General features: G+C 48.2%; 1 protein-coding gene across 3 annotated transcripts in view; it reads right to left on the reverse strand.

Annotated features, from left to right (window-relative positions):
- The window catches only part of VPS13D (vacuolar protein sorting 13 homolog D), a 267,871-nt gene that overhangs the window by 12,324 nt on the left and 230,281 nt on the right, over nucleotides 1–25,266 (reverse strand). The gene's annotated exons all lie outside the window — the stretch shown is intronic.

The raw sequence follows: 25,266 nt of genomic DNA on the forward strand, positions 1-25,266 counted from the left end.
AAGCGTTACTCAGTTCAAGATATATTTTAAATCTAGCCACTGAATTAAACTGTGATATGACCTGTGGATTACTGTAAGACAGTGGTGAGAGAGAATCTAGAATCCTGTGGATGTTATTTTCTCCGTAATCATGCTTGTGTCTCCCCCCCCATTTAAAATTCATAATTAATAAAGACTTACAATATTGCAAGATGACCACACCTACCACCAAAGTTCTGTGTCCCCACCTTTCTACTTCCCAAAGATAACCGCCAGAGTTCTCAGTCAGTTTGTGTGTGTGTGGGGGAGACAGCATAGTGGTTATGCAAACAGACTCTCATGCCTGAGGCTCCAAAGTCCTAAATTCAATCCCCCATACCACCATAAGCTAGAGTTGAGCAGTGCTCTGGGAAAAAAAAAGAGACACAGTTTGCTTGTTTCTGTCCACCCGTACCCCCCCCCCCCCGCATTCATGTGTATCAGTTTTCTAGATTCCATATATGAGTGAATTCATCTGGTTATTGTCTTTCATCTATTTACTTATTTTACTAAGCATGATCCTCCAGTTCCATCCATTTTGTCCCAAAGGACACAATATCATCTTTTTTGATGGCAGAGTAGTTTTCCATGGAATATGAATCCCCTAACTTCAGCCAGTCATCTGTTGATGGGCATCTAGGCTGTTTCCACTCTCTGGCTGCTGTGAATAACGCAGCTATGAACACAGGGGTGCGTGTGTCCCTTCTAATTAGTATTGGAGTATCCACTTGATAAATGCCCAGGAGCGGTATTACGGTGACTCCATTTTTATTTGATGACTGTCCCTGCTGTCTCCCAATGGGGCTGCCCAGTCTGCGTTCCCACCAGCAGAGGCCCTTTCCCTCCAGACCCTTGCCAACACCCATCATTTCCTGGTTTGCTGATGGAAGCCATTCTCTCAGGTGTGAGATGGAATCTCACTGTAGCTTTGATTTGCTTTTCTCTAACGATGAGTGAAGTGGAGTACTTCTTCACGTATCTGTGGGCCACCACATAGCATGTCTTCACAGTCTTGACCTGTAGTTTCAGTTTTCTTTGTGAAATGGAAAGAACAAAGGAGCAGTCCTTCTAGGACTGCTGTGAGTATCATACAAGTCACTACCCATCAAGCCTGTGCTCGACAAAACACTGCTGTCCCTGAAGAGAAAGTCCTTCTAGTCGTGATTACCAGGCTTCCCTGTGGCCACAACTACTTTCCCCCTTTCCCTTCTCTACACCCTTCTTTTTGACTGCCTTCTGGGGAGGCAGCTTCAGACTTGCAATGGGGTCAGGGATGGGACTAAAGTGTCTGAGGCATTTTGTTAAGAAGCTTCTCGACTTCCTCTGTGATGAGCTCGGATGCCTGGGTGTAGAGCTGAGGACACAGTGATCATATGAAGAAGACTGGCCCCATGGGTTGGTCCCAGGCCACAGTCTGAATTGTACATTGAGTGGCTTCCAACCCAAGCCACTCAGCTGTCGGTTGCCCAAAGGAATCTGCTTTGCTATGGCTTTCAGGGTAGGCTGATGTTGTCTTTTTCCACAAACTATATACAAGGTAATTGATAAGTACTTTCTGGTGTTTTCCTAGAAACAGGAGTCCATATTTGTCTTGGAAAGGCTGTGCATATTTCAGATGACTGATAAGAGTATGCTGGGTCTGTCCTCAACCTTGTACTTGTTGTACTTTTCAGTATTTGTTCCTGGATTCCACTGAAGCAAAACACCACTCTCTAGACACAGCTAAAAAGAAGGAATGGCTGACACACTAAGTCAGCACTTCAGAACTTTGTAGTAACAACAGTGTGGAGGGTTCACTGGTAAGGGCGCAAAGTACCCTGGTGGGCAAACAGGGGTTGCAATCTGGATAGACACTAACGAAGACCTGCCACAGGGGACATGGCAGATCAGCTGGGACAACCACAAAGGACTCTGGGATCCAGCTGAAGACTGAGGTCATAAGGTCTGAAGCCAATAGTATAATGCTTAGGAGGTGCTAATAAAGTCAGTGCTAATTTTCAACAAGGGCGGTAGTAAGAATGCCCTGAGAACTAATGGCCTGAGGAGACAGAATAGTGGTCATGGAAAACTCTTCATGCTCCAGGCTCTCAAGGCCCAGGTTTGATATCCAGCACCAGCATCAATATGCCGGAGCTGAGGGGGGGGGGGGTTCTGGTAAAATACAAAACGACAACTTATGAACTTGTTTTTAAGTTTTATTTTATTAGAACAGAGAGAGGTTGAGAAGGGAGGGGGAGAGAGAGGAGGAGGAAGAAAGAAATGCTTGCAGGCCTTCTTCCTGCCTGTGAAGCCGCCCCCACCCCGCCCCTGCCCCGCACGTGGGGACTCAGGTTTGGGCCGGCGTTCTTGCATACGGTAACGTGTGTGCTCAGTTAGGTGCCTGGCCTTGAGCCTAAGTAAATACACGGTTGTGATTTAAGCAAGGTACAGAGACCAGAGAGAAGGCTTGGCAATCTGGGCTCAGGCAGTGCTGCATCTGGCTGAGCACACACATCACCATATTCAAGGACCTGGGTTCAAACCCCTGGTCCCCACCTGCAGGAGGGAAAATTCATGAGCCACGAAGCAGAGTTCCAGGTGTCTCCCCCTCTCTGTCTCCCCCTTCCATCTCAGTTTCTTCTATATCCAAAATAAAAATAAACAGAGATGAAGTAAGATTGTTAAAAAAGGATAACACAGCTCCAACAACCTGCACTAGGAAGTTTCTTTCTTTCTTTCTTTCTTTCTTTCCTTCCTTCCTTCCTTCTTTCTTTCTTTAATATTTATTTATTCCCTCTTGTTGCCCTTGTTGTTTTATTGTTGTAGTTATTATTGTCATCGCTGTTGGATAGGACAAAGAGAAATGGAGAGAGGAGGGGAAGACAAAGAGGGAGAAAGATAGACACCTGCAGACTTGCTTCACCGCCTGTGAAGCAGCCCCCCTGCAGGTGGGGAGCCGGGGGCTTGAACCGGGATCCTTACGCTGGTCCTTGCACTTTGCACCACGTGTGCCATAACCCGCTGCACTACTGCCCGACTCTCCCAAGACCGTGTTTCTATCGCTTCCTCCTCTCCTTCCATCAAGCACTATTCATTTCCTCTTCAAGACTCGGGCTTCCCTGAAGGAGCTGGAGGGTGTACAAAGTGCCTGCTGACCCACTGGTGAAGAGGCCCCACGGCCACAGCTGGGACAGGGCCAGCAGGGCACTTCTGGCAGAGTGGACAGACCTGACATGGCCATGCCTGCAGGCAGCGGAGTCTCTACCCGCTGAGATGTCTCCTCCAACCTCTGACACGCCCCAGACAGGTTAGCCAGTGTCTTCCAGACAGTCCTAGAAAGCTCCTGGGGGTAGGTGCAGGCGGTCCTGATGAAACCCCAAAGGTCCCTCCAAGAGGAGTGTGAAGGGACCTGTTCCTCATAGCCTTTTAAAATTTTAGTCACTTGGTTTCATTGCTCTAGGCTACTTTCTCAGAGGGAGGAAGGGAGGGGATTGGGGGGGAAGGGGGGAGAGAGAGAGAGAGAAAGGGAGAGAGAGAGAGAGAGGCAGTGTGTATGACTCAGCAGGCACATGACCCAGGCAGGCTATCTTATCTCTCAGTAAGGCTGCGTCCTGATTCTTCTCTGTCACTTTCCCTAATCTGTCTGTAGGCAGAAGCTCCATATTTCTTTTTTTTTTTTTTTTTAATTTTTAGAAAATTTTTTTCCTCCAGGGTTATTGCTGGGCTTGGTGCCTGCACCATGAATCCACTGCTCCTGGAGGCCATTTTTCCCCCTTTTGTTGCCCTTGTTGTTGTAGCCTTGTTGTGGTTATTATTATTACCATTGTTGATGTTGTTTGTTGTTGGATAGGACAGAGAGAAATGGAGAGAGGAGGGGAAGACAGAGAGGAGAGAAAGATAGACACCTACAGACCTGCTTCACCGCCCGTGAAGCGACTCCCCTGCAGTTGGGGAGCCGGGGGCTTGAACCGGGATCCTTACACCCGTCCTTGCGCTTTGTGCCACGTGCGCTTAACCCGCTGCGCCACCGCCTGACCCCCAGAAGCTCCATATTTCTGTTCTTCTAAGTATGTTTCCACTTCTATTCTCACAAATGATCTCTAGATTTATAGTGGATTTATAGTGGATTGTCACAGTCCTGAGAACAACCCTTTCAAACAGGTCAGGCCAAATCAATCTTGTACTCAAAGCACACTTCCCTTCCCACTTAGGTAAAATAATTGCTTTTTAAAAAAAAAAAAAAAAAACTTACTTGACAAGGGAGTCGGGCAGCAGCTCAGCGGGTTAAGCGCACGTGGCGCAAAGCGCAAGAGCCTGCATAAGGATCCCGGTTCGAGCCCCCGGCTCCTCACCTGCAGGGAGCTTACTTCACAGGCAGTGAAGCAGGTCTGCAAGTGTCTTTCTCTCCCCCTCTCTGTCTTCCCCTCCTCTCTCCATTTCTCTCTGTCCTATTCAACAACAACAACATCAATAACAACAATAAAAACTACACAACAATAAAATAACAAGGGCAACAAAAGGGAATAAATAAATATAAAAAAATTTTTAAAAACAACAACAAACTTACTTGACTCCTCTTCTGGAATGTAAGCTCCAAAAGGGAAGTTCTGTTTTGTTCATTCTGCTGTGCTGGAATCTAAAACAGTACCTGGCTCTTGACAGAGAAGCAACAGATGCTAAATAAATGGGTAAATGTATTGGCGGGTAGGAAAGAGAAATGGTGGCCATGTTGACGGAGAGCTCAAAGGAGGGAGAGGCCTTGAGCAAACACTGGCAGAGAGCTTGGAGACTAGACAGTCTGAGCTTTGAAACTCAGCAAAGTTAAGGAGATAAAATGTGAATTAGAATGTCATCTTCTGACAGTTCAAGGGTATGTCTGTTTAGACCACTGATCAAAATAAGGAGACGGGCACGGAGACAAAGTCGTGAAACTAATATCTTTGTTGACAAAGATGCTTTCCTTAGAAGGAACAACCTTCTCATTAGTACCTAAAGTGGGGGGGGGGGGACGTTAGCTGGAACCCTAAATGCTTCTGGTGGGGTCCAGCAGACCTAAGGAGAAGTCAAGCTTATTTCTGACCTGGAACTCTTGAAAATCACATTATATAACAGCTAGGAAATAGCTGATGTGGATGAAAATCACTTCATTGAATACTGGGTTGCTGGAAAAGTCATGATGCATTTTTTGCACAGAAAAACAGAAAAGTACGTCCTGACTTTTCTAACAGCCCAAGAGTTCTCTGGTGCACACAGCCCCTTCCGGACTCAGTGGCCTCCCTAAGGCCCTCCCTCAAATTTCTGACAGCCAACTTCACCTTTGACCCTGATTCATTAATTTTCAAGCTATAAACCCACCCAAATACCAGAGAATGCAAAAACAAACAAAACAGCTCCCTAGTGGGCATACATGGCCTGCTGGGTTTCTTCTCTGCCTTTCAGTGGGGCTGCAAACTACCCTCCTGTTTCCAAGGTCTTCACTTTTGAAGAAAAACCAAGTACCAAGGGAAGGTTGAACAGAGTTTCAGACACTGCTGGCTGGAGTGCTCACTGGAGTACTCACACCTCATTTTTAACACTGGCATACAGGAGAGAGAGGGAGAGAGGGAGAGAGGGAGAGAAGAGGGAGAGGGAGAGAGGAGGGAGAGAGAGGGAGAGAGGAGGGGGAGAGAAGAGGGGGAGAGAGAGAGAAGAGAAAAGAGAGGAGAAGAGAGAGAGAGAGAAGAGAGAGAGAGAGAGAGTGAGGGAGAGAGTGTGTGTTAGTTTAACTTTGCCATAAAAGGAAGTAGTCTCATAAATACAGGGCCTACTTCTAGAAGGGGTGACTGAAACATACTTTTACTAGAAACAAAGTCAGATTCAAGGAATTACTTCCCCCACAATATCTTATTACCATATTGCTGTTGGTGCCCAGAGGGGGAAAAAAACAATTTTTTAAAAATAACATTTTACTATATACAGGGGCATAATTTGTGCTAGAAAACTATCATAATTGGGGCGGGCAGGGTAGACAGCATAATGGTTCTGCAAACAGACTCTCATGCCTGAGGCTCCAAAGTCCCAGGTTCAATCCCCTGCACCACCATAAGCCAGAGCTGAGCAGTGTTCTGGTTACAAAAAAAGAAAAGAAAAGAAAACTATCATAATGCTTTTACATTTTGGGTGCTATCTTTCTTTTGAAGAGAATTACTTCTGTACGGGAAAACAATTATGACAACTGGTTGGCCACAATAGAATAACAAAGAGCCTTACGTGGTCATAAGTCATCAGAACAAGCTGATAAACTTAGTCCTCTCTCAGGCTGAGCTCACTGGAAGTCTGGATTAGACTCTGTGAAGAGTGAGCTATTTCTGGCTTGTCCTTCCTCTTAAGAGTATTGCTTTGGGGATCATCATTTGAAAGACTGAATTCACCAGTTCCCAAGAGTCTTTTTACTTGCTAGAATTTACAGTTAATTGCCCTTCCAACCACATCGAGTTCTAAGTACACTCAAGAGTGTCAGTCTCTTAGATGCTTTTTGCTTTAGCACTGGACACTTGGCTTCTGTTCTTACGGTTTCTATGTCACTGAGTCTTCGGCGTTCATAAGCTGTAAAGTTGTTGTTTTGTTTTTAGTAACTACACATTAGCGATTTAATAATGGTTTACAAAACTCCCCCGATTCCTTTTCAAAGCAGGCTCTCAGGGGTCAGGAGAGAGCTCACCTGTTAAAACCTTGGCGTGCGGGAAGCCCTGACAGCACTGGGAACATCACGAACAATGCTGCGGGGGGAGGGGAGGGCAGTCTCAGGGCTGTGGTAGCCCCCCCCACCCCCTCAAAGGCACAAAGTGGACTTTAGGTCTAGACTCACTGTTGCTTTCAGCTTCTTCTTCTAGCGTTTGCCCTTCTTCCGTAGCCAGTCAACAGCGTCAGGTTGAGCCTGATGTAAAGTTTCGAGACCTCCTTTGAATCTGACTATGTGGGTCATAGTCTGTCTGTAGCCACAGGGGCAGTTCGGGTCATCTCTGGCTCCCCAGCGATGGAGCATAGCGGCGCACCGGCCATGGCCTGTTCGATAGCGACTGAGGAGGGCCCAATCATAACGTGCTAGGTCAAAGCCGGGTTGACGCTTGCAGGGGTCTGTGATGAGGTGTTTGTTCTTTACCTCAGCTGACTGCCAACTCTGTTTCCAAGAGTGGAACAGAGAAGTTCAGTGTAGGCATAGGAGACCAGATTGGGTGACGAGACGTCAAGCGTTGGACAGGGTGGGCGAAGATATCCGCGTATATTGGCAGGTCCGGTCGAGCGTAGACGTGGGAAATGAACTTAGATGATGCCGCATCCCAACGAATATCTGGCGGGGCGATGTTGCTAAGAACTGGCAGCCATGGAACTGGGGTGGAATGGATGGTTCCAGAAATTATCTTCATGGAGGAATATAATTTGGAGTCGACCAAGTGGACATGGGGGCTACGGAACCATCCTGGGGCACAGTATTCTGCAGTGGAATAGCATAATGCCAGAGATGATGATCGTAGTGTGGAAGCGCTCACGCCCCATGAGGAGCTGGCCAGTCTTGCAATGATGTTATTCCTCGCGCCCACCTTTGCTGCAGTTTTTATGAGATGTTTGTGAAATGACAGAGTGCAATCGAGAGTAACGCCAAGATAGACTGGCTGGGCTTCATGCTGGATTCTCGTATCGACAAGCTGCACATTAAGCTTACGCGAGGCCGAGGCATGGTGTAGATGGAAAACAGATGATACCGTTTTTGCAGTGCTAGGGATTAGTCGCCATTTTTTACAGTAATCAGATATCAGAGACATGTCTTTCGTGAGTGTTTCCTCGAGGATGTCGACCTTGGATGCCTGAGTTGCACAGCAGATGTCATCAGCGTAGATGAACTTCCTTGAAAAAGTTTCTGGGAGGTCATTGATGTAAATATTAAATAGCATAGTAGGAGCCAGAACAGAGCCCTGGGGGAGGCCACTTGAGACAAGTCTCCATCTGCTAGACTTGTCACCCAGATGCACCCGGAATCTTCTGTTTTGGAGAAGAAACGATATAGTGTTGGCCACCCATGGAGGCAGGCATCTTGAGATCTTGACTAGGAGACCAACAGTGCCAGACCATGTCATAGGCTGCTGTGAGATCAACAAAGACAGCACCCGTCTTTAAATTCTTCTGGAATCCATTTTCAATGTAAGTTGAGAGGGCCAGGACTTGTTTGCAGGTAGATCTTCCTGGACGGGAACCAGCTTGGGCGGGTGATAGGAATTTCTCTGTAAGAGGAGAAATTCGTGACAGAAGCAGCCTCTCCAGGAGTTTGTAACACACGGAGAGGAGAGAAATTGGTCTATAGCTGGCGGCCAGTGTGGGGTCTTTCTTTGGTTTCAAAACTGCTATTATCTTCGCACGACGCCAAATTTTGGGCATAGATTTGGATTCCAAGATGTGGGACAGGAATGTAGTGAGCCACTTCTTTGCCGCGGGGCCCAAGTTAAGAATGAGTTTTGGGGTGATGTTATCATAGCCAGCAGCCGTTCCCGGTTTAACCCTCTTCAAAGCGTCTTCCAGTTCAGACAGTGTAAAGGGAGAGAGTTTTGGAGATGGACAAGATAAACGGAAGTGGGATGACCACTCATGGGAAATTTCTCTTTTCTTTAGGTCTAGACTCACTGTTGCTTTCAGCTCAAGGCTCACGACAACCATTAGGCAGCTAGTCAATACTCTAAACATCTGTGAGGCCTCTGTCCAGCAAGTAAACTCCACTGCTGATGGCGCTTGGATCTATCTGTGTGCTCTCTCTGCTGTCCTGTTCCCTTTCCTTCTCTAAGTCTATTTATTGTTCTCTTGCTTTGTGACTTCATGCTGTCTCACCACATTTCAAAATTGCTCTGGTATGACTTTGCTAGTTTTTAAATTTTATTTAACTTTATGGATTTTCTTTGATAGGATACAGAGAATTTTAGAGGAAAGAGGGAGATAGGGAGGGAGAGATAGAGAGACACCTGCAGCCCTGCTTCACCATTTGTGAAGCTTTCCCCTGCAAGTGGGGACCAGGGACTTGAACCCAGGTCCTTACACACTGTGATATGTGAGCTCAATCAGGTGTGCCACCACCCAGCCCCTTGCCATATTCTTTAGTTTTAGTCTTTTGGAAATGGATGGGATGGTCTTCCTGGAAGATATATATATATTATTAGTGATTTAATAGTGATTTACAAGATTATGAGATAATGGGTAATTTCGGTGTGTTCCCACCACCAGAGCTCTGCAGCCCCACTCCTGGAACTCATGCTTCTAAGAATCAGCCCGTGGCTCTACTGAGTGCAGCTGCAGTGCCCGCACCGGCCCATCACCCTGTGTGAGGCACCATCACCAGCCACCTTCCTGCCGCTGACAAGGGCATGGCCGCTTGGTGCTCTCCACTCTCCAGGGTGAGGAGTGTCTCAGGGCAGGCACGGAGGAGCTGTTTGCTGGATCGAAGCCATCAGCGAGTCAGTTGAGAAGACAATTCAAACTGGTTTTGCAGTGGCTTAAACAACTAACATAGACCTCAGAAACGTATTGCCAACACTGGCTACGGTTTACAACAGCGCCGCCCCGCACAGAGCAGCCAGCAGTCACGCGTGGCTACCAGAGAAATTAAGTATGGCCAGTGTGATGGCAGCGGGATTAAACAGACAGCACCGCTCTAGGCTCTTAAACCTTGCTGCTTGAGTGGGTATATGACATCTGTCTTCTCACTCCCACCTTCTCTTTTCAGCTGAAAAGGTGCAGTAGCTGTGGAGCCGGCCTGGGAGCTAGAGCAGCAAGATGAGTTTCTCGGCTGCTAGTGGGACGGCACCTGCCCCTCTCCGTGTGGTCACCTTCGTCCAGACGGGCTGCTTTGGCGGGAGAGCCTCGGCCCCGCACCTGGGGACGAAGTGTCAGGAAACAGGAGGCAGCAACACTCCACCCACTCGGCCCTTGTGGGCCGCCACCATCAGCTCCAACCCTCGACACAGAAGGTAGTCGCCCGTGAGCCGGCCTGGAACAGAGGCGGCGGTGCTGCCTCCCAGGCCTTTGTTTGGCCAAAGGGCTGCGGTGTGTTTAATTGCTGCCAGCTGGGGGCTTGTCGGCCATCTTAAGCCCTCAGCTGCTGCGGTTTGGAAATTGCACAGTGTGGAGCAAGAAGCAGGCCTTCCAGTCAAGCAGCTAATCCAAAATGTCAGCACCAGCTGAGCTTGGGCTTTGAACCCCGAGCAAACGTCAGGGTGTCACTGCAGCCCAATGGCTCCTCCCCGAGGAAGGGGCTGCCTACCGGTACAGTGGCGGGGACACTGCGGACACCCACCCGGTGAGACACCCACAGGGCCGAGGAAGTCTGCCACGCACCAAAGCACCCACAACAAGAGCAGGGCAGTGACGACAGCCCCTGTGGTAGCAGGGGAGAGCCGGCCAGTGTCACATGGGTGAGCCTGCCTTTCAGCCAGGGGTCCAGCGGCCAGCCTGCCGTTGTTTGTGCTCCTCTTCGGTGATGAGTAACTCTGTCATAGTTCTAGTAGCTGAAGACAGATGTTGTACACACACCCGCACGCCCCTGTACGGCAGAAGGTATCCGGCAGTTGAGAGATCTGTTGTGACCCATGTCTATCCACCAAGTGGGGTGTAAAAAGCCCCCAGTAAATGAGGGGGGAGTGTGGGTGTTGAGTGTGACTTCCCAGTGTGACGCAAGGCCTCTTCAAGTGATGGCGGCCTCTATTTCCCTTTGGGCCAGTGTGCACTGACCCCAGCAAGGGAATGGGCTGGTGCCTGCAGGCACTTCGTGTCCAAGGGTTCGGTTTTAATTAAGTTTCGTGCTGATACACACTGTGCTCCGCCAAGCACAGACAGTGAGGCTGAGAACAAAAGTTCATCTCAGATCCTCTCTTCGAATATAGACTGTTGATGGATGGCGGCCACAAGGTACCAGAATTCTCGACTGAGTGCTTCAATCAATCAAGTATTCATCGGTTCTCTAAAAGGAACCCAATGATCTATGCCAATAGCGCGCTCTGCACTGAGGTGGTTAAAGTTTCCGCTGACAGTCACTGCAGTCCAGTGTGTGAAGCTGAAGGAACCCCACAGGCCATGATGCACCCAGTCTTGGCCCTGCATTCTCACCTCCCTACTGCAGCCACTTTCAAAGTCTAAGTTAAAAAAAAAGCATTTTGCTCAGCTTTACATGAAAAAAATCTCCCCCATAATTCCATGACCAATAGGAAGGAATCCACTTTCTAGAACCTACTCAGAGACTGTATACAATTGTTGGTTTAAGAATAACTATTGAGAGGCCAGGTGCTGGAGCACCTGGTTGAGTACTCACATTACAGGGCACAGGGACTCTGGTTCAAGCCCCCGGTCCCCTCCTGCAGGGGAAAACTTTGCGAGTGGTGAACAGGGCTGCAGTTGTCTCCCTTCTCAATTTCTTTTTTTTCTTTTTTTAATTTTTTAAAAATTTTATTTATTTTCCCTTTTGTTGCCCTTGTTTTTATTGTTGTAGTTGTTACTGTTGTCGTCGTCATTGTTAGATAGGACAGAGAGAAATGGAGAGAGGAGGGGAAGACAGAGAGGGGAGAGAAAGACAGACACCTGCAGACCTGCTTCACCGCCTGTGAAGTGACCCCCCCTGCAGGTGGGGAGCCGGGGGCTTGAACCAGGATCCTTATTCCGGTCCCTGCGCGTCGTGCCACGTGCGCTTAACCCGCTACGCTACCACCCAACTCCCCTTTCTCAATTTCTGTAAAGATAAGTAAAGATAATAAAATAAATAAGTAAAGATAAGTAAAGATAATAAATAAGTAAAGATAATAAAAATTTTTTTTAAAGATGTTAAAAAAAAAAGAGTAACTATTGAGCTCTGATAGCATTCCATCTTGAATCAAAATCTTGTACCAAATATTTCCTGTGACAGTTTGGATTCTGGACACAGAGAAAAACAGGATGAGCAGGAAGCACTCAGCATCAGGAAAGGCTGATTCCCAAATGAAATAACTAAGGATGCAGGCTAAGGCAGACATCACAGTGAACTTGCTCAGAGTCTCTTGGGTGGCTGTGCGTGCCAGTTTTCTGTTACTCCATTAATTTTACTGATTTTCTTCCAGCTAGACTGTGTGCAGACCAGACACGGGCCTTTGAAGACAGGAGTGAACAGTTTTGAGGGATTTTCCCTAGGCCGATGCAGGGATCACGAGAATAGAAGAGGGTACGGAGCCAGGCTGTATCAACGTGAAAAATCCCAGCCCACTGCTTACACACTGTGACCCATGGCAAGTTGTGGACCCCTTAGAAGCCTGCTCTCACCTCTGAGGTGGGGTCAGAACGGGGTTGTTATGGTGAGCAGGTAGGTCCATACGACAGGTGCTCAGACAAGGGTGTCACAGCCACACCTGGCCCCTGCCCAGTTGGTTGAAACCCAGCACAGGCAAGGGCCCAACGCCTAGTCTCACACTTTTAAGTTTTTTTCCTTTTTTTTATTATATTACATTTACTTATTATTATTATTATTATTATTATTATTACTTGCCTCCAGGGTTATCGCTGGGGATCAGTGCCTGCACTACAAATCCACTGCTCCTGGAGGCCATTTTCCCCATTTTGTTGCCCTTGTTGTTGTCAGATAGGACAGAGAGAAATGGAGAGAGGAGGGGAAGACAGAGCGGGGGGGAGAAAGACAGACACCTGCAGACCTGCTTCACCGCCTGTGAAGCGAATCCCCTGCAGGTGGGGAGCCAGGGGCTCGAACCGGGACCATTATGCTGGTCCTTGCACTTCACACCATGTGAGCTTAATAAGTTTTCTTATTAGAAATTGCTTCAAAGAAAAAATGTTCCCCCCATTCTCTCTGGCTCCTTGTTGACATTCTCCTTAATTCTCTCTAGAATTATAAAGTCATATGTGTGACAACACATAAAAAATACCACATTATATGACTGCAAGTGAAAATGTCAGGGAGACTCCGATTCAAGAAATGACCAGACCCTGCGTTACTATCGCTGTTCCGTTTCAGTGATTTGACATTCTGCAATGGGGACAGTCCCTGGGCTGGGCTTTCTCCTGTCTGGGGGCTTCACACCTCACTAGTTTATAGGGGTCAAGGCTTCCTATAACCTAACGCATGTTGTGGGGACCCATGACATTGAGACTGTCACAGCTGGTAGCACGAATGCCAGTAGCTATGCTTACTGGGATTTAAGTTCTAAGAATGAAACTACTTTAGAGTTTTACTCCTCGCTGACTGTGTCGGGGGAGAGGCCACCTGCTCACACGGCAGAGGAGAACCAAGGTAGAGCTGCTTCACGGGAAATTCAGCCAAGTGGATAAAGTTATGGTGAGATCACAACTGGATAGTCTTAAAGCGCCTGACTTTTATATAAACTCTTGGGATGATTTACTTAAAAAAATACGGAGACAACTTATAAAGTGGCTTGCTATTTTCAGTATCACTACCAAAAAAAGGTAATCTACAAAGGCAAGCTTCATCTGTGTTTTAAGTAAAACCAACGTTCTGAACCAGAGAGTACAGTGCTTACAGGAACCTCTCAAGTCACGGCCGAATTCCTTGAAAATCTGACATCTCTACTGCCAATCTCAAGATACTTCCCATGTGCCAAAACACGCAGTTTCTGGTAAAAAAACAATTTTGTGGCTATTAAGAATAAATATTGACAATTACAAACTGGCTAGAACAAGTAAACCGGCTACTTTTCCAGGCTGATTTCTGGCAAATTATCACATGTCTTTCTTGTAGCCTTTATGTTACTCGCTTTCTCCTAGACTCTGGCTTACGGTGGTGTTGGGGATTGAACTCAGGGCCCCAGTGTTCCAGTCTGTTGTGTGACTGCTGTGCCCGGCCCGACACTGGTCTCTTCTAAGAGAGATGAAATGCAAGAGCACAGTGCAGGAGAGGAGTCTTTGGAAAACGAAACAGAGAGATACTGCAGGTCAGTCACTTGCTGGACAACCGATCTTAAGAAGTTCCTAGGTTGCTCTCAGGTTTAGTTTTGTGTCAGTCAATTATCAACTCAGTAATTACTGAGTTGATAGTGTAGACAGAGTTTACCAGAAGTGCTCAGCCCAAAGCCAGGCACACAATGGTTTCTCCAAAAAGCCATCTTTCTCTTACACTTATTCGGAATTACTGGATGACAAATCAATTTAAAATACCTAAAGTGCGAAACTTTTAAAACATAGATGTAGAGCTGTAGCCTAACGGAGCTATGGGACTAGGACTGTGTTATGATGACTTCTGAGGGGTACACGCAGGTGGTTCCTGAAGGAACCAGTGCCCAAGTGATGCCTCGCTGGAGCTTTCCCTCCACTCACACCCTCCTCACTTTAAGGACATTCGTTCTAAGACTTAGAGATAATCCACCAAATGCCAAATTCTTAAGAGTTGAGATAAATGGCTTCGGAATGTTGTTATTAACAAAATTCACGGTTAACAGAAGCCATCTAAGATCTCACCAGTGGTAGAACACATTCTCTAGACCAAGTGTCAGATAACCCGGGTCGGGAGCTTCCCTGACTGAAGAGGGATCCAGAGAGGCCTCACTCAGCAGCCCCTCCTTCAGGGTCTCTCCTCATGACCGAAGCCATGTTGCTTGCAGGAGTAGAGGTTCCACTGGATGACAAATCAATTTAATATACCTAAATGCCTAAGTGCCTGAATTTTAAAACTTAGACGTAAAACTTTAGATGGAAAAACATGCTTTCTCTCGAGACCACCTGCCATTCATGCTGGAGATGTGATAAACACTTTCACTCTCCGAGGGTGTGGTGGAGGATGGGGTGGGAAAGGAGAGAGAGGGAGCAGAGGTGATCCAAAAATGGACAAGGACGCTGAAAACCAGCAGCTGCGGTAAGGATGACAGCTCGTACTGAGCCATCACGATTACGCGGACAAGCTGCTTCAGGCCGTGAGGTTAGAAGGTGAGACCCCAGGAGTCGGACGGGTTAAGCGCACAGGTGGCACAAAGCACAAGGACCGGCGTAAGGATCCCGGTACAAGACCCTGGCTCCCCACCTGCAGGGGAGTCGCTTCACAAGTGGTGAAGCATGTCTGCAGGTGTCTGTCTTTCTCTCCCCCTCTTTATCTTCCCCTCCTCTCTCTATTCTTCTCTGTTCTATCCAACAGCGACATCAATAACTACAACAACAAGAACAACAAGGGCAACAAAAGGGAATAAATAAATAAATATTAAAAAAAAAAAGAAAGTGAGATGCAGGGAGGGCCACTGGGCCAGCGAGTGACACTCTTCCTCGCCACGGAACACTTTTCCTCGCCACGGACTCTTCCGGGGGAGCATGTTCTGTGTTGAACCAAGCCATGGCCTTGGGAGGGCACTAAGTGTGGAATGGAGCCATGTGTGGCCAGAGCTTCCTGCTCCACAGACGCACTGCTGGACCCCAGAGCCTGGGATAGGGCCTGACACTGTCCAGGGTCTGAACAGACCACCAGCCAGAAGACTGAGTCACGGGCCCAGGGGGTGGGGTGGGGCAGGTGGAGAAGGTGCAGCCTGAGGTGGAACTCCTCTGACACTGAGCCCAAGACAGGCCGGGCTGGGCCGGGCCAGGAGCTGCTCACCCAGGCTCCCCTGACTGCGTTAGACAGATGATGCTCACCCCTTAGTGGAGGAGCGCTAGAAAGTTACTGACTTGGGTCCTGCTCTCTCAGGGGGCTACTGGCTGGTCACCTGGTGGCCTTGGGCGAGCTTGCACTTTCCCAGGGAGGAAAAAACAGTGGGGCCTGAAACTACAAACTGCTCCAGGGCTTGGCTCTGTGACAATCCAGTCTTGATGCTGAATGTTTAAGCAGCCCAGAACCTCCTGGCCAGGCTGCTCAGTTCTTTGTATTAGCTTAAATTCCAAGAGAACTGCTTCCCAAGGAGTTGCCGACTGATTGATTGATTGAAAAGACGTCTACCGTAAGACTTGAATGACTTCAGTTCAAACTTTCAGGCCCTTTTGACCCAGAGACATAAAGAAGTCAACCAATCACCTATTCTTTTATTTCTTTCCTTTTTAAGATATTTTACTTATTTATTAATGAGAGAGAGAAAGAAAGAAAGAAAGAAAGAAAGAAAGATAGACAGACAGAGAGACAGAGAGAGGGAACACCAGATATCACTCTGGTACATGCACTACCAGGATTCAAACTTGGGACCTCATGCTTCCAAGTCCAATACTTTATCCACTGCACTACGTCCCAGACCACTTTCATCTTCCTTTTGAACAACTGCTGCCCTTCCTTCTTTCCTCTCTCTCTTTCCCCATCCACCCACCCGTCTGTCCGTCCATCCATCCATCCATCCATCCATCCATCCATCCATCCATCCATCCATCCATCTCTCCTTCCATGTTTCTCCTCCCTTCCTTTCTTCTTTCCTTCCTCTCTTTCTCATCCACAGTCTAATTCAGTTCCAGCTAAGCTTTCCCATAATTCAAAGCAACCTGTCATTAAATCTGTCCCTCAACCAACAAGAGGTGGTGTTTCCTCTTACGACTTACGGCTCTGGCCTATCACTGCTGGATCCTCAAGAATATCCCGGCAGAAGATGAGATCTCCCTTTGTTCTGACTGTTGCCACAGTGTCCAGGGCATGAGACACCCATGTGGTGCCCAGGTGCCTCTCTCTCTGTGGGCAGCAAGGAAAAGAGCTGGAGCAGGCAGCTCAGTGATACTCTCCAGTGCTCCTGAAAGGGGCCCATGTTTTTCCTGGTGCCATGATGTTCCACTTAGTGACAAAAGGTTACTCTTTATCTGGTGCCGAGGTCAATCTGCCTTATAATTAAGTGCCGCCAATGTGAACATGAATGGGACCCACTGCCACAGTCCGTCAGCCGTTCGCAAACTGGTTTGTCTGGTCTCAAAAGCGGAACATTCCACACTACTGGATTTTTTTCCCTCCCAGATCCCCTGTGGCTTCATCACCCCACCCCACCTCCTAAAGCTTTTTTTTTTTTTAAATTACAATCTGTTCTGCTGTCTCAAGTTACATTCTGTAAATAATAAGCAACACTGATGAAATGCAAAAGGCCGAAAATTCATCGAGCAGAAAAGATCTGCAGTGTCTCACATCTGTGTCACATTAAACACACGCTCAACAGATTCACTGATTCCTGTGTGATCAGCACACGAGGGTGGTGTGGCCAGAAGGGCAGGGAGCCGCATGCCAGGGCAGGGCCAGGCAAAGGCCAGGAGCTGGCAGAGGCGGTGAAGAGGCCGAGCCCACACGAGGACAACGGTGCAGAACCCTCCTTCCTAGTCCCCAGCTTAAGGTTAAACTTTGGAGCACGGTGTAGTGGCAAGGTGTCTCATTTGAAGGAGGTGGCTCCCTACACACTTGTTCTGAATTGTCGGAAAATTCAGGACACCTCGTTTGCATAGAAATACTGAAGAAGGGGAGTCAGGCGGTAGCGCAGGGGGTTCGGCGCACAGGTGGCGCAAAGCGCAGGGACTGGCATAAGGATCCTGGTTCGAGCCCCCAGCTCCCCACCTGCAGGGGAGTCACTTTACAAGCGGTGAAACAGGTCTGCAGGTGTCTTTCTCTCCCCCTCTGTCTTTCCCTCCTCTCTCCATTTCTCTGTCCTATCCAACAACGATGACATCAATAACAACAACAATTACTACTACAACAACAAAAGACAACAAGGGCAACAAAAGGGAAAATAAAAAAATTTAAAAATAGTAAAAAAAAAAAAAAAAAAAAAAAAGAAATACTGAAGAAGATAAGGCATGACTTTTCCCCACAGCCCAAGAGAATAGAGAGAACCAGTTCAAATCTATTTGAAGTGAGAGTTGCCATGACTGACAAAATCTGACCCGCACAAACATATGCACACACAACACACACACTCTTAGGTGTGCTCGCTCATACTTTGAGACGATCTGCTACAGTGCAAGAGATAAATGCTCATGTCTTCAACCTTTGGCATGTGCCTGGGCCCCTGAAAGATTGTAAGGAGCCGTGTTGGAAAGACCCCTAACTCGACAGCCTCTAAGCAGAGGAGCACCTGAATTTCCGTGGATAAACTCAGGGTGTCCTGCCACCTCAGCCAGCTTTCAGCCACCTGGATTCTCCCATTCACCTGTAGGGAGGAGACATCGGAACTCAGGCTTTCAGGCCGCCAAAGCCCATGATTACGTCTACACAGTCGCATTACTTGGGTGTGGCACTCTGATTTTCACAAGTTTACATGGAGGTTTTTATTTTACATTAATATCCTTTTCATGAGGGAGATCAAACCACGTCTCTCTGATTATGAATTCTGTCTAAGGTCGTTCAGGTAAGGGGCCAAGCCAAACCATCTTGGGTTTTTCTGATTCTTGGGGTCTTAGTACACTTTTTCTTTTCTTTTCTTTTCTTTTTTTTTAATGAAAAGGAAACACAAAACCATAGGATAAGAGAGAGGGGTACAACTCCACACAATTCCCACTCCCCGAACTCCGTATTCCCCTCCCCTCCCCTGATAGCTTCCCTATTCTTTATCCCTCTGGAAGCACGAACCCAGGGTCACTATGGACTCTTAGGAACGTGTCTGTTAATAAAACTCTCTCTGATACATACCCTCAGCCCACCATGGGTGATGCATTCTAGGCAGCCTAGAGGGACATGGAATAAAGCAATCACGTGAGCTCAGGAAGCTGACACCCAACCAGGAAGCGGAAGAGTTACACCCTTGTAATGACTGGGGCACAAACGTGGACCTTTGTATCAGAGCTCAGAGAGAAAGGGGCTCCCCACTGGCTATTCCCAGCAGCAGGGGATTCCTGGAAAGGTCTGGCTGCAAGTAAGTCACCACCTGCAGACTGACTAAATAGGATTCTTTCTTTTAATTAATTTTTTGTTATCTTTAATCACTTATTCATTGGATGGAGACAGTCAGAAATCAAGAGGAAATGGGGGGGGGAGAGAGAGAGAGAGCTGCAGCACTGCTTCATCCACTCTCAAAGCTTTCCCCCTGTAGGTGGGGACCTGGGGTTTGAACCTGGGTCCTAGCTCACTGTAACATGTGCGCTCAACCAGGCGCTCTACCGCCTGGCTCTGGAACAGGATTCTTAACATATAGCAAGGCAGGGTATCAGAGCGAATCTGCCCAATTTTACAACAGAACCTGGTGGCCAGCAAATATTAAACGCAGAAGGAACACATAAGATAAAGTTAGTTAACAGATCACACCACAGACAATTAAAAAAACATGCCCCAGACCTCATTCTTGAGAGCTGGTCTGGAGGTCCTAGCAGGGGAGCACAGCTACTCATACACTTAGACTGAAGACTGGTCCATCTCTATTTGGGGAAGGCCGTTCTCTTCGACCAAGCACGCAGCTTCAGGAGGGAGCAGTGAGGGAGGCAGAGGACACCCGCCTAGCCAGCCAGATCGGCTGGATCGACCCTGGCAATCAATGGGGTGACAGATGTCACAGTCAGATTGCCCTCACACCCCCCAGACCTCATTCTTCACGTTAAGGCGACTGGCTTAAAACTGTAGACAGTGACGGCTCTTTGGTAAAGTCACAACAAGGCTTTACCTGACCTAAGTGGGAGTTACCAAGGGACTGAGCTAAATTTCACTAATATTTGGAAGAAAACTGTGTACTAATATGGATGAGAAACTGATTAAAAAATATACTATTGAGAGAATGACAATAAACAGACTAAGAATAGAGAAAGATCACACTTTTGGAAGGAAGAGAGGCTCTGATCTCAACAAGTTTAAAAAGGACTGGAGCAAAAATATGCAATGGTAGTTCAGAAGAGAAATTCAAATAGCCAACTGAAATATGAAGAAATGACTCAGCATTCCTAATGGAGAAATGCAGTTAGGAACACCGTGACAACCATCCTTGCAGACACAGAGACCTAGCGGGGTAACAATGCCTTTCTTGCCCTTAGTATCTATATTATAAACACCTTGACAGAAATTTGAAGAAATAACTAGAACAGGGAGAAGTTGGCCCTCTCAAGAAAGAGGTATGGGAGCGCAAAACGTTCCCACATCCCAAGACAAACATGTTTAAACTGGAAAAGCACAACGGCCTATTAAACCAGCAATCTGATTTTTAGGTATTCAGCCAAAAGAGCAAATCACACAAGAGTGAAATGATATGTGTATACAAGATGCTTATAGTAGCAAGAAATTAGAAATATCTATCAGCAGCAAAGGACTAGCCAAATATATTATTGCATATATGCAACCTACTATTTTATATGCTAAAAATAATTGACTCTTGGAACTGAAAAATGGTCCAGTTACTGTTGAGACAAAAAGAAAAAAAAAGGTCAGACGTTGACATGTGTGTTCCGTTCATGTAGAATCACATCCATGTCTGCATGCAGGTGTGAATACGCATGTTCAAGCATCTTGTGGTGACTTGTGTGTTCTGTGTTTTGTTCTCTAGTGGGAATGTCAGCACCTGCTTCATTAGTTGCTGAAGAGCCAGAGAGGGAATTCACGCGGGGCCCTTGGCACAATGTCTATACTTTGAAATGGTCATTAAAAAAATTATTTATTTATTTGTTATTGGATAGAGACAGAGAGAAATTGAGAAGGGAGGGGGAAATAGAGAGAGAGACAGACACCTGCAGCCCTGCTTCAACACTCGAAGTTTTCCCCATGCAGGTGGGGACCAGGGGCTTGAACCCAGGTCCTTGTACACTGTAATGTGTACATTTAACCAGGTGCGCTACCGCCTGGCCCCCAAAAGGTCATTTATTATCTAGATTCTCAGAGCAGTTCACTTTTACAAATATTTTGGAAACTCAAAGACAATGTAACTTTTTGTTTTAAAGATGATCTGGGATCACCAGACACAAACATCAAAGTGTTTCCAACCTACTTATAACGCAAGTCTGGGGCTGGCAGCAAAGTGGCTGGGAGGGGCCGTCACGCACATGGAGCAGTTCAAGCCCTGGCCACACACAGCAGGGGCTGCAGCCCCAGACAAGTCCCGGTGCTCTGGAGTTCTCCCTTTCTCTGACTCTCCATCTGAAGAAAGTCGCTCAGAGAGGCGGGACTGTACGTGCGTGAGGCCTGACTCCACAAGAAATGAATGAAAGAACGTGAGTGAGGAAAACTGGCTCACCCCACCTGGGGTAGCTGCAGACTAGAACAGGGGGAGTTGGAAGGACTTTCTGGGAAGAGGTGGGCCTGTGTGGAGATCTCTCCAGAGAAAAAGGAGCTGGCTAGCCATTGGCAGCCATTCTGCTTTTCCCAGGGCTGGAGGCTGTGCTCTGCACTGTGCTGGGTGGTGCTGAGGTTCCGGGATGTTGCCTGCTGAAGCCAGGTTTCCCCTGAAGAGAGAGGCTTCTGAAGTCCCCCAGACTTACTGTCGATCTCTGTCTTGCTGTCTGACCTTGAGCGGCAGGAGACAGGTCTTCTCTTGTTTGCAGTGAGTGACCATCTACGGGCAATAAGGCTTGACTGACGAGGAGGAGGGAGGCGGCTCAGGCACCCAGCGCACCCGTCCTAGAGTCCCGTGAAACAAGGTGTGAGCTGCACAAGGGGTGCTCTAAGGGGGAGGAGGAGCAATGCCGCTCTGCCTCCTAGCTGGTTCCAAATGCCTCTCCTGCTAACACAGAGGGAGAGGAACATCTGGAACCAGTTTGAGACTCTCCAGCTGCAGAGCCACTAGACTGAAGTTCGTGTTTCATTGGAAATTGCATTTCAGGGGCTTAATCGACTGTCCTTTCTGATTCTCATCAGGGTGACGTACAACCTAGAAGACAAGCTGGTTCAGAGACAAAAATTGGTCTTGCTTTGAAACGTTCTCCTGTTCCTACCCCCTCTGAAAGCTGAAGGGCCCAGGTGGTCAGAAAGCAGCAAGTGGAGAAAAAGACTCAAGGGTCATCTCATGCACGTTTCTGTCTGTCTGTAAAAACCGGAGGTCATCTTCCTGGATTAGAGCCGACACCAAGTCTTCAGAGCACTTGTCCTGCTAGAACACAAGAGACAGCAAGTCTGGGGCTTACCTAGAAAAGACATGGGCCCCGGGTGATGGCACACCGTTTTTTTTAAAATTAATTAATTATTACTGGATAGAGATAAATTGAGATAGAGAGGGAGAAAGGGAGAGGGAGAGGGAGAGGGAGAGAGAGAGAGACACCTGCAGCTCTACTGCAACTACTTGTGAAGTTTTCTCTCTGCAGGTGGGGACCGGGGAGTTGAACCTGGGTGGTTGTGAACTGTAGTGTGTGTACTTAACCCGGTGCGCCACCACCTAGTCCCTCTGGCACAGCGGGTTAAGCGCAGGTGGCACGAAGCACAAGGACCGGCGTAAGGATCCCGGTTCGAGCCCCTGGCTCCCCACCTGCAGGGGGGTCGCTTCACAATTGGTGAAGCAGGTCTGCAGTCTATCTTTCTCTCCCCTCTGTCTTCCCCATCCCTCTCCATTTCTCTCTGTGTCCTATCAAAAAAAAAAAAGAAAAAAGAAAAAAGAAAAAAAATGCTGCCAGGAACAGTGGATTCATGGTGGAGGCGCCGAGCCCCAGTGGTAACTCTGGAGGCGAAAATGAAAAGACATGTGGCTTGAAGATACATCAGAATTTGTTGGGAGCTGAGGGAACAGTGGGGGAAGACGCTGGGGCCTTTCAAACAGAGAAGACAGCCGAATCAAGTCTCTGTAGACATGGTGGCAGCCACCACAAGCTTGTTACAAGCATGCTCCTGGTGCACAGGGAGACAGGCCTGAAGAGTACAGCTGGTCTGCAGTCAGCACCAGCCCCTGGCCTGGCCACACTGTATCTCTGGGAAAAGACAGGTGCATCCGGGAATCTGTCCAGTGCAGAAGAAATAGCACCTCTTCCTGCCGTGCTAATAGGAAACATCAAACTATTCTAGCATCTCCAGCCAGCTGAGGGCTGTTTCCTTCTCTGGACCTGGGGGTAGAGGCAGAACGGGAGGGCTGGCATGTGGCTTTACACCTGGGGTGGAGAGATGCTGACAGGCCTGGGTCCACTCTGATGCTGACAGGGATTATGTGTCACTTACAAAGCAAGAGGCAACTCCACACCAGCTGGTCCTCTTCCGCTGGCCTGTCTCAGGTCTAAGGTGCTCAGACCAGATATCCTTCTGCACGGAAACTTCCTAGTGTCTCCTCCGACTTAAAAGATTCTTGCCGATGAGAATTTCTATAAGTCCCAGTTAGTGAACCATCTGGCATCTTCACTCATGGCTATTTTATTTATTTGAGAGGACAGAGGGAAATTGAGAGGCAGGGGGAGAGAAGAGAGACAGACAGAAAGATAAACACCCACAGACCTGCTCCACGGCTTGTGAGACTTCCTCCCTTGCAGGTGGGGACTGGGGGCCCAAACCTGGGTCCTTGCACATCATCCTGTGTGTGCTCATCGAGGTGTGCCGCTGCCCGGCCCTTTCATTCACTGTTGGGAATTCAACTGAACCAGGTCAACCCCCAAAGCTGCAGAGTTTCTGCACAGTCTAGCTACTCAAGGCTCCCTGAGCTTTTCCTCTTTACATCCTGACAGACTAGGCGCAGCACAACCCCTTCATTTCCAACAGACTCAGATGCACAGCAAAGAGAACCTCCAAAGAGTGAAGACAGTCTGCACCCCGCTTTACCCGACTCTGGCTTAGGTGACTATTCAAGGAGTCGAGGCGATAAGCTGGCTCCGTCCACGGAGTCACCACCTCACTCTATTTTGAGACTTTTTATTTAGACGTTTGACCATGGAAACTTTGCTAAGTGCAATGCGACAGTTTCAGGGCTGGTCAGTCTTTTAGCCTTTCTTCCCACCACCACTTAGAAGTCTTTTTATTTTTTTTGTCCCCCCCACCCCCCCCCCCCGCCCCATGGCACTAAAGTAAACAGAAATTCCCCACGGCCAGCAAAGCGAAGTTCCAGCCTGCTGTGCACACGCCACTTGGACATTGCCTTCCCAGGCTTCCCGCGCAACGGAGCGGCTGGAGTTCCCAGGTGACTGCCTTGAAGGACAGCAGAGACGGGACAGGTGGGAGTCAGGAGGAGAGGCTGCTACTTTGTGCAACTGGCAAGTTCTGAGTTTGGAAAGCCCTGTGGCTCACCATGCGGAGCCAAGGGAATGGAAGGAAGAACCCTGGGCAGCACAGCACTTGGACACAGCATCCCGTGACCCATCCCGTTCTCTTCCCTTGCAACGTGCTTTCAGAGGTCTGTCCTGTCTCTTGGCTGCATCTCTGGGCCAAGCTGGGGAAAGGCATGTGCTATGCACCCTCACCCTGTGAGGGGCGGCGGGGGTCAAGAGCACCCCCACGGCCAGCGGCGCTGATGTCTTTACTGGAGTCTTCTGCATCCCACCCTCCTTCTAAGAATGAAAGGAAGGTGGCTTGGTACCTGCTAAGAGGTTTCAGATCTGAATCATGAAGTTCGGGCCGGGGGGTCACTTACCTGGTAGGACCAGATCTGGTTCACTGTATGTGAGGCCCGAGGCTGGAGCCCTGGCACCACACGGGAGCACCAGGGACAACATCAGGGGAACTCCGTGGGGGGTGTGTGTGTGTGCCCTAGTATCTCTTATCTCTCTCCGCCCCCCAAAATAAAGAACAGAAAACTGAGTTGGGGTCAGGTGGTGGCACATCTGGTTAAGCGCTCACATTACAGTGCACAAGGACCCAGGTTCAAGCCCCTGGTCCCCACCTGCAGGGGGAAAGCTTCATGAGTGGTGAAGCAGGGCTGCAGGTGTCTGTCTCCCTCTCTATCTCCCCTTCCCCTCTCAATTTCTCTCTATCCAATAATAAATAAATACCTAAAAAAAGAAAGAAAATTGAGTCAGGGAGGTCACTCAGAGGTATTGAGTCAGTGTAAGGTCTTAGGTTCATTCCCTGGCACTGCAAAAAATAAAATAAAATAAAATAAAATGCTAATGTAAAAAAAAAGAGGCTTTCTGGTGGGAGAGACCAAGAAATGAGCAGAAGTTAAGATTGTGCACTGTCTTCAGACTGCTAGGTGTCAAGCTCTTCTCTCCCTCCTCTCTGATCTTAGACACACTCCGCGGTGCTCAGCATGCCCATCTGTAAAATGGAGACAACGGGGACCTCTCTCCCCAGCCTGTTGTGAGAGTGAAATGCTAAGGACAGTAGGACACAACGGTGTGTGTGGGCTACGACAGCCCTCTGTGACACCCCTTAGTGCAGGCATGCCCTGACACCTTGTCTGCTAACATTCAGCACACACCCCAGAGAGCTATTTCACCAGCCGCAAGCAGCTCTCTGGGAATGAGAGAAATCCCCATCTCTCTGGATAGCACAGACAAACAACAGGTGGGTGGTGG

The sequence above is a fragment of the Erinaceus europaeus genome, chromosome 13 (assembly GCF_950295315.1).
Source record: "Erinaceus europaeus chromosome 13, mEriEur2.1, whole genome shotgun sequence".
NCBI lineage: Eukaryota > Metazoa > Chordata > Mammalia > Eulipotyphla > Erinaceidae > Erinaceus > Erinaceus europaeus.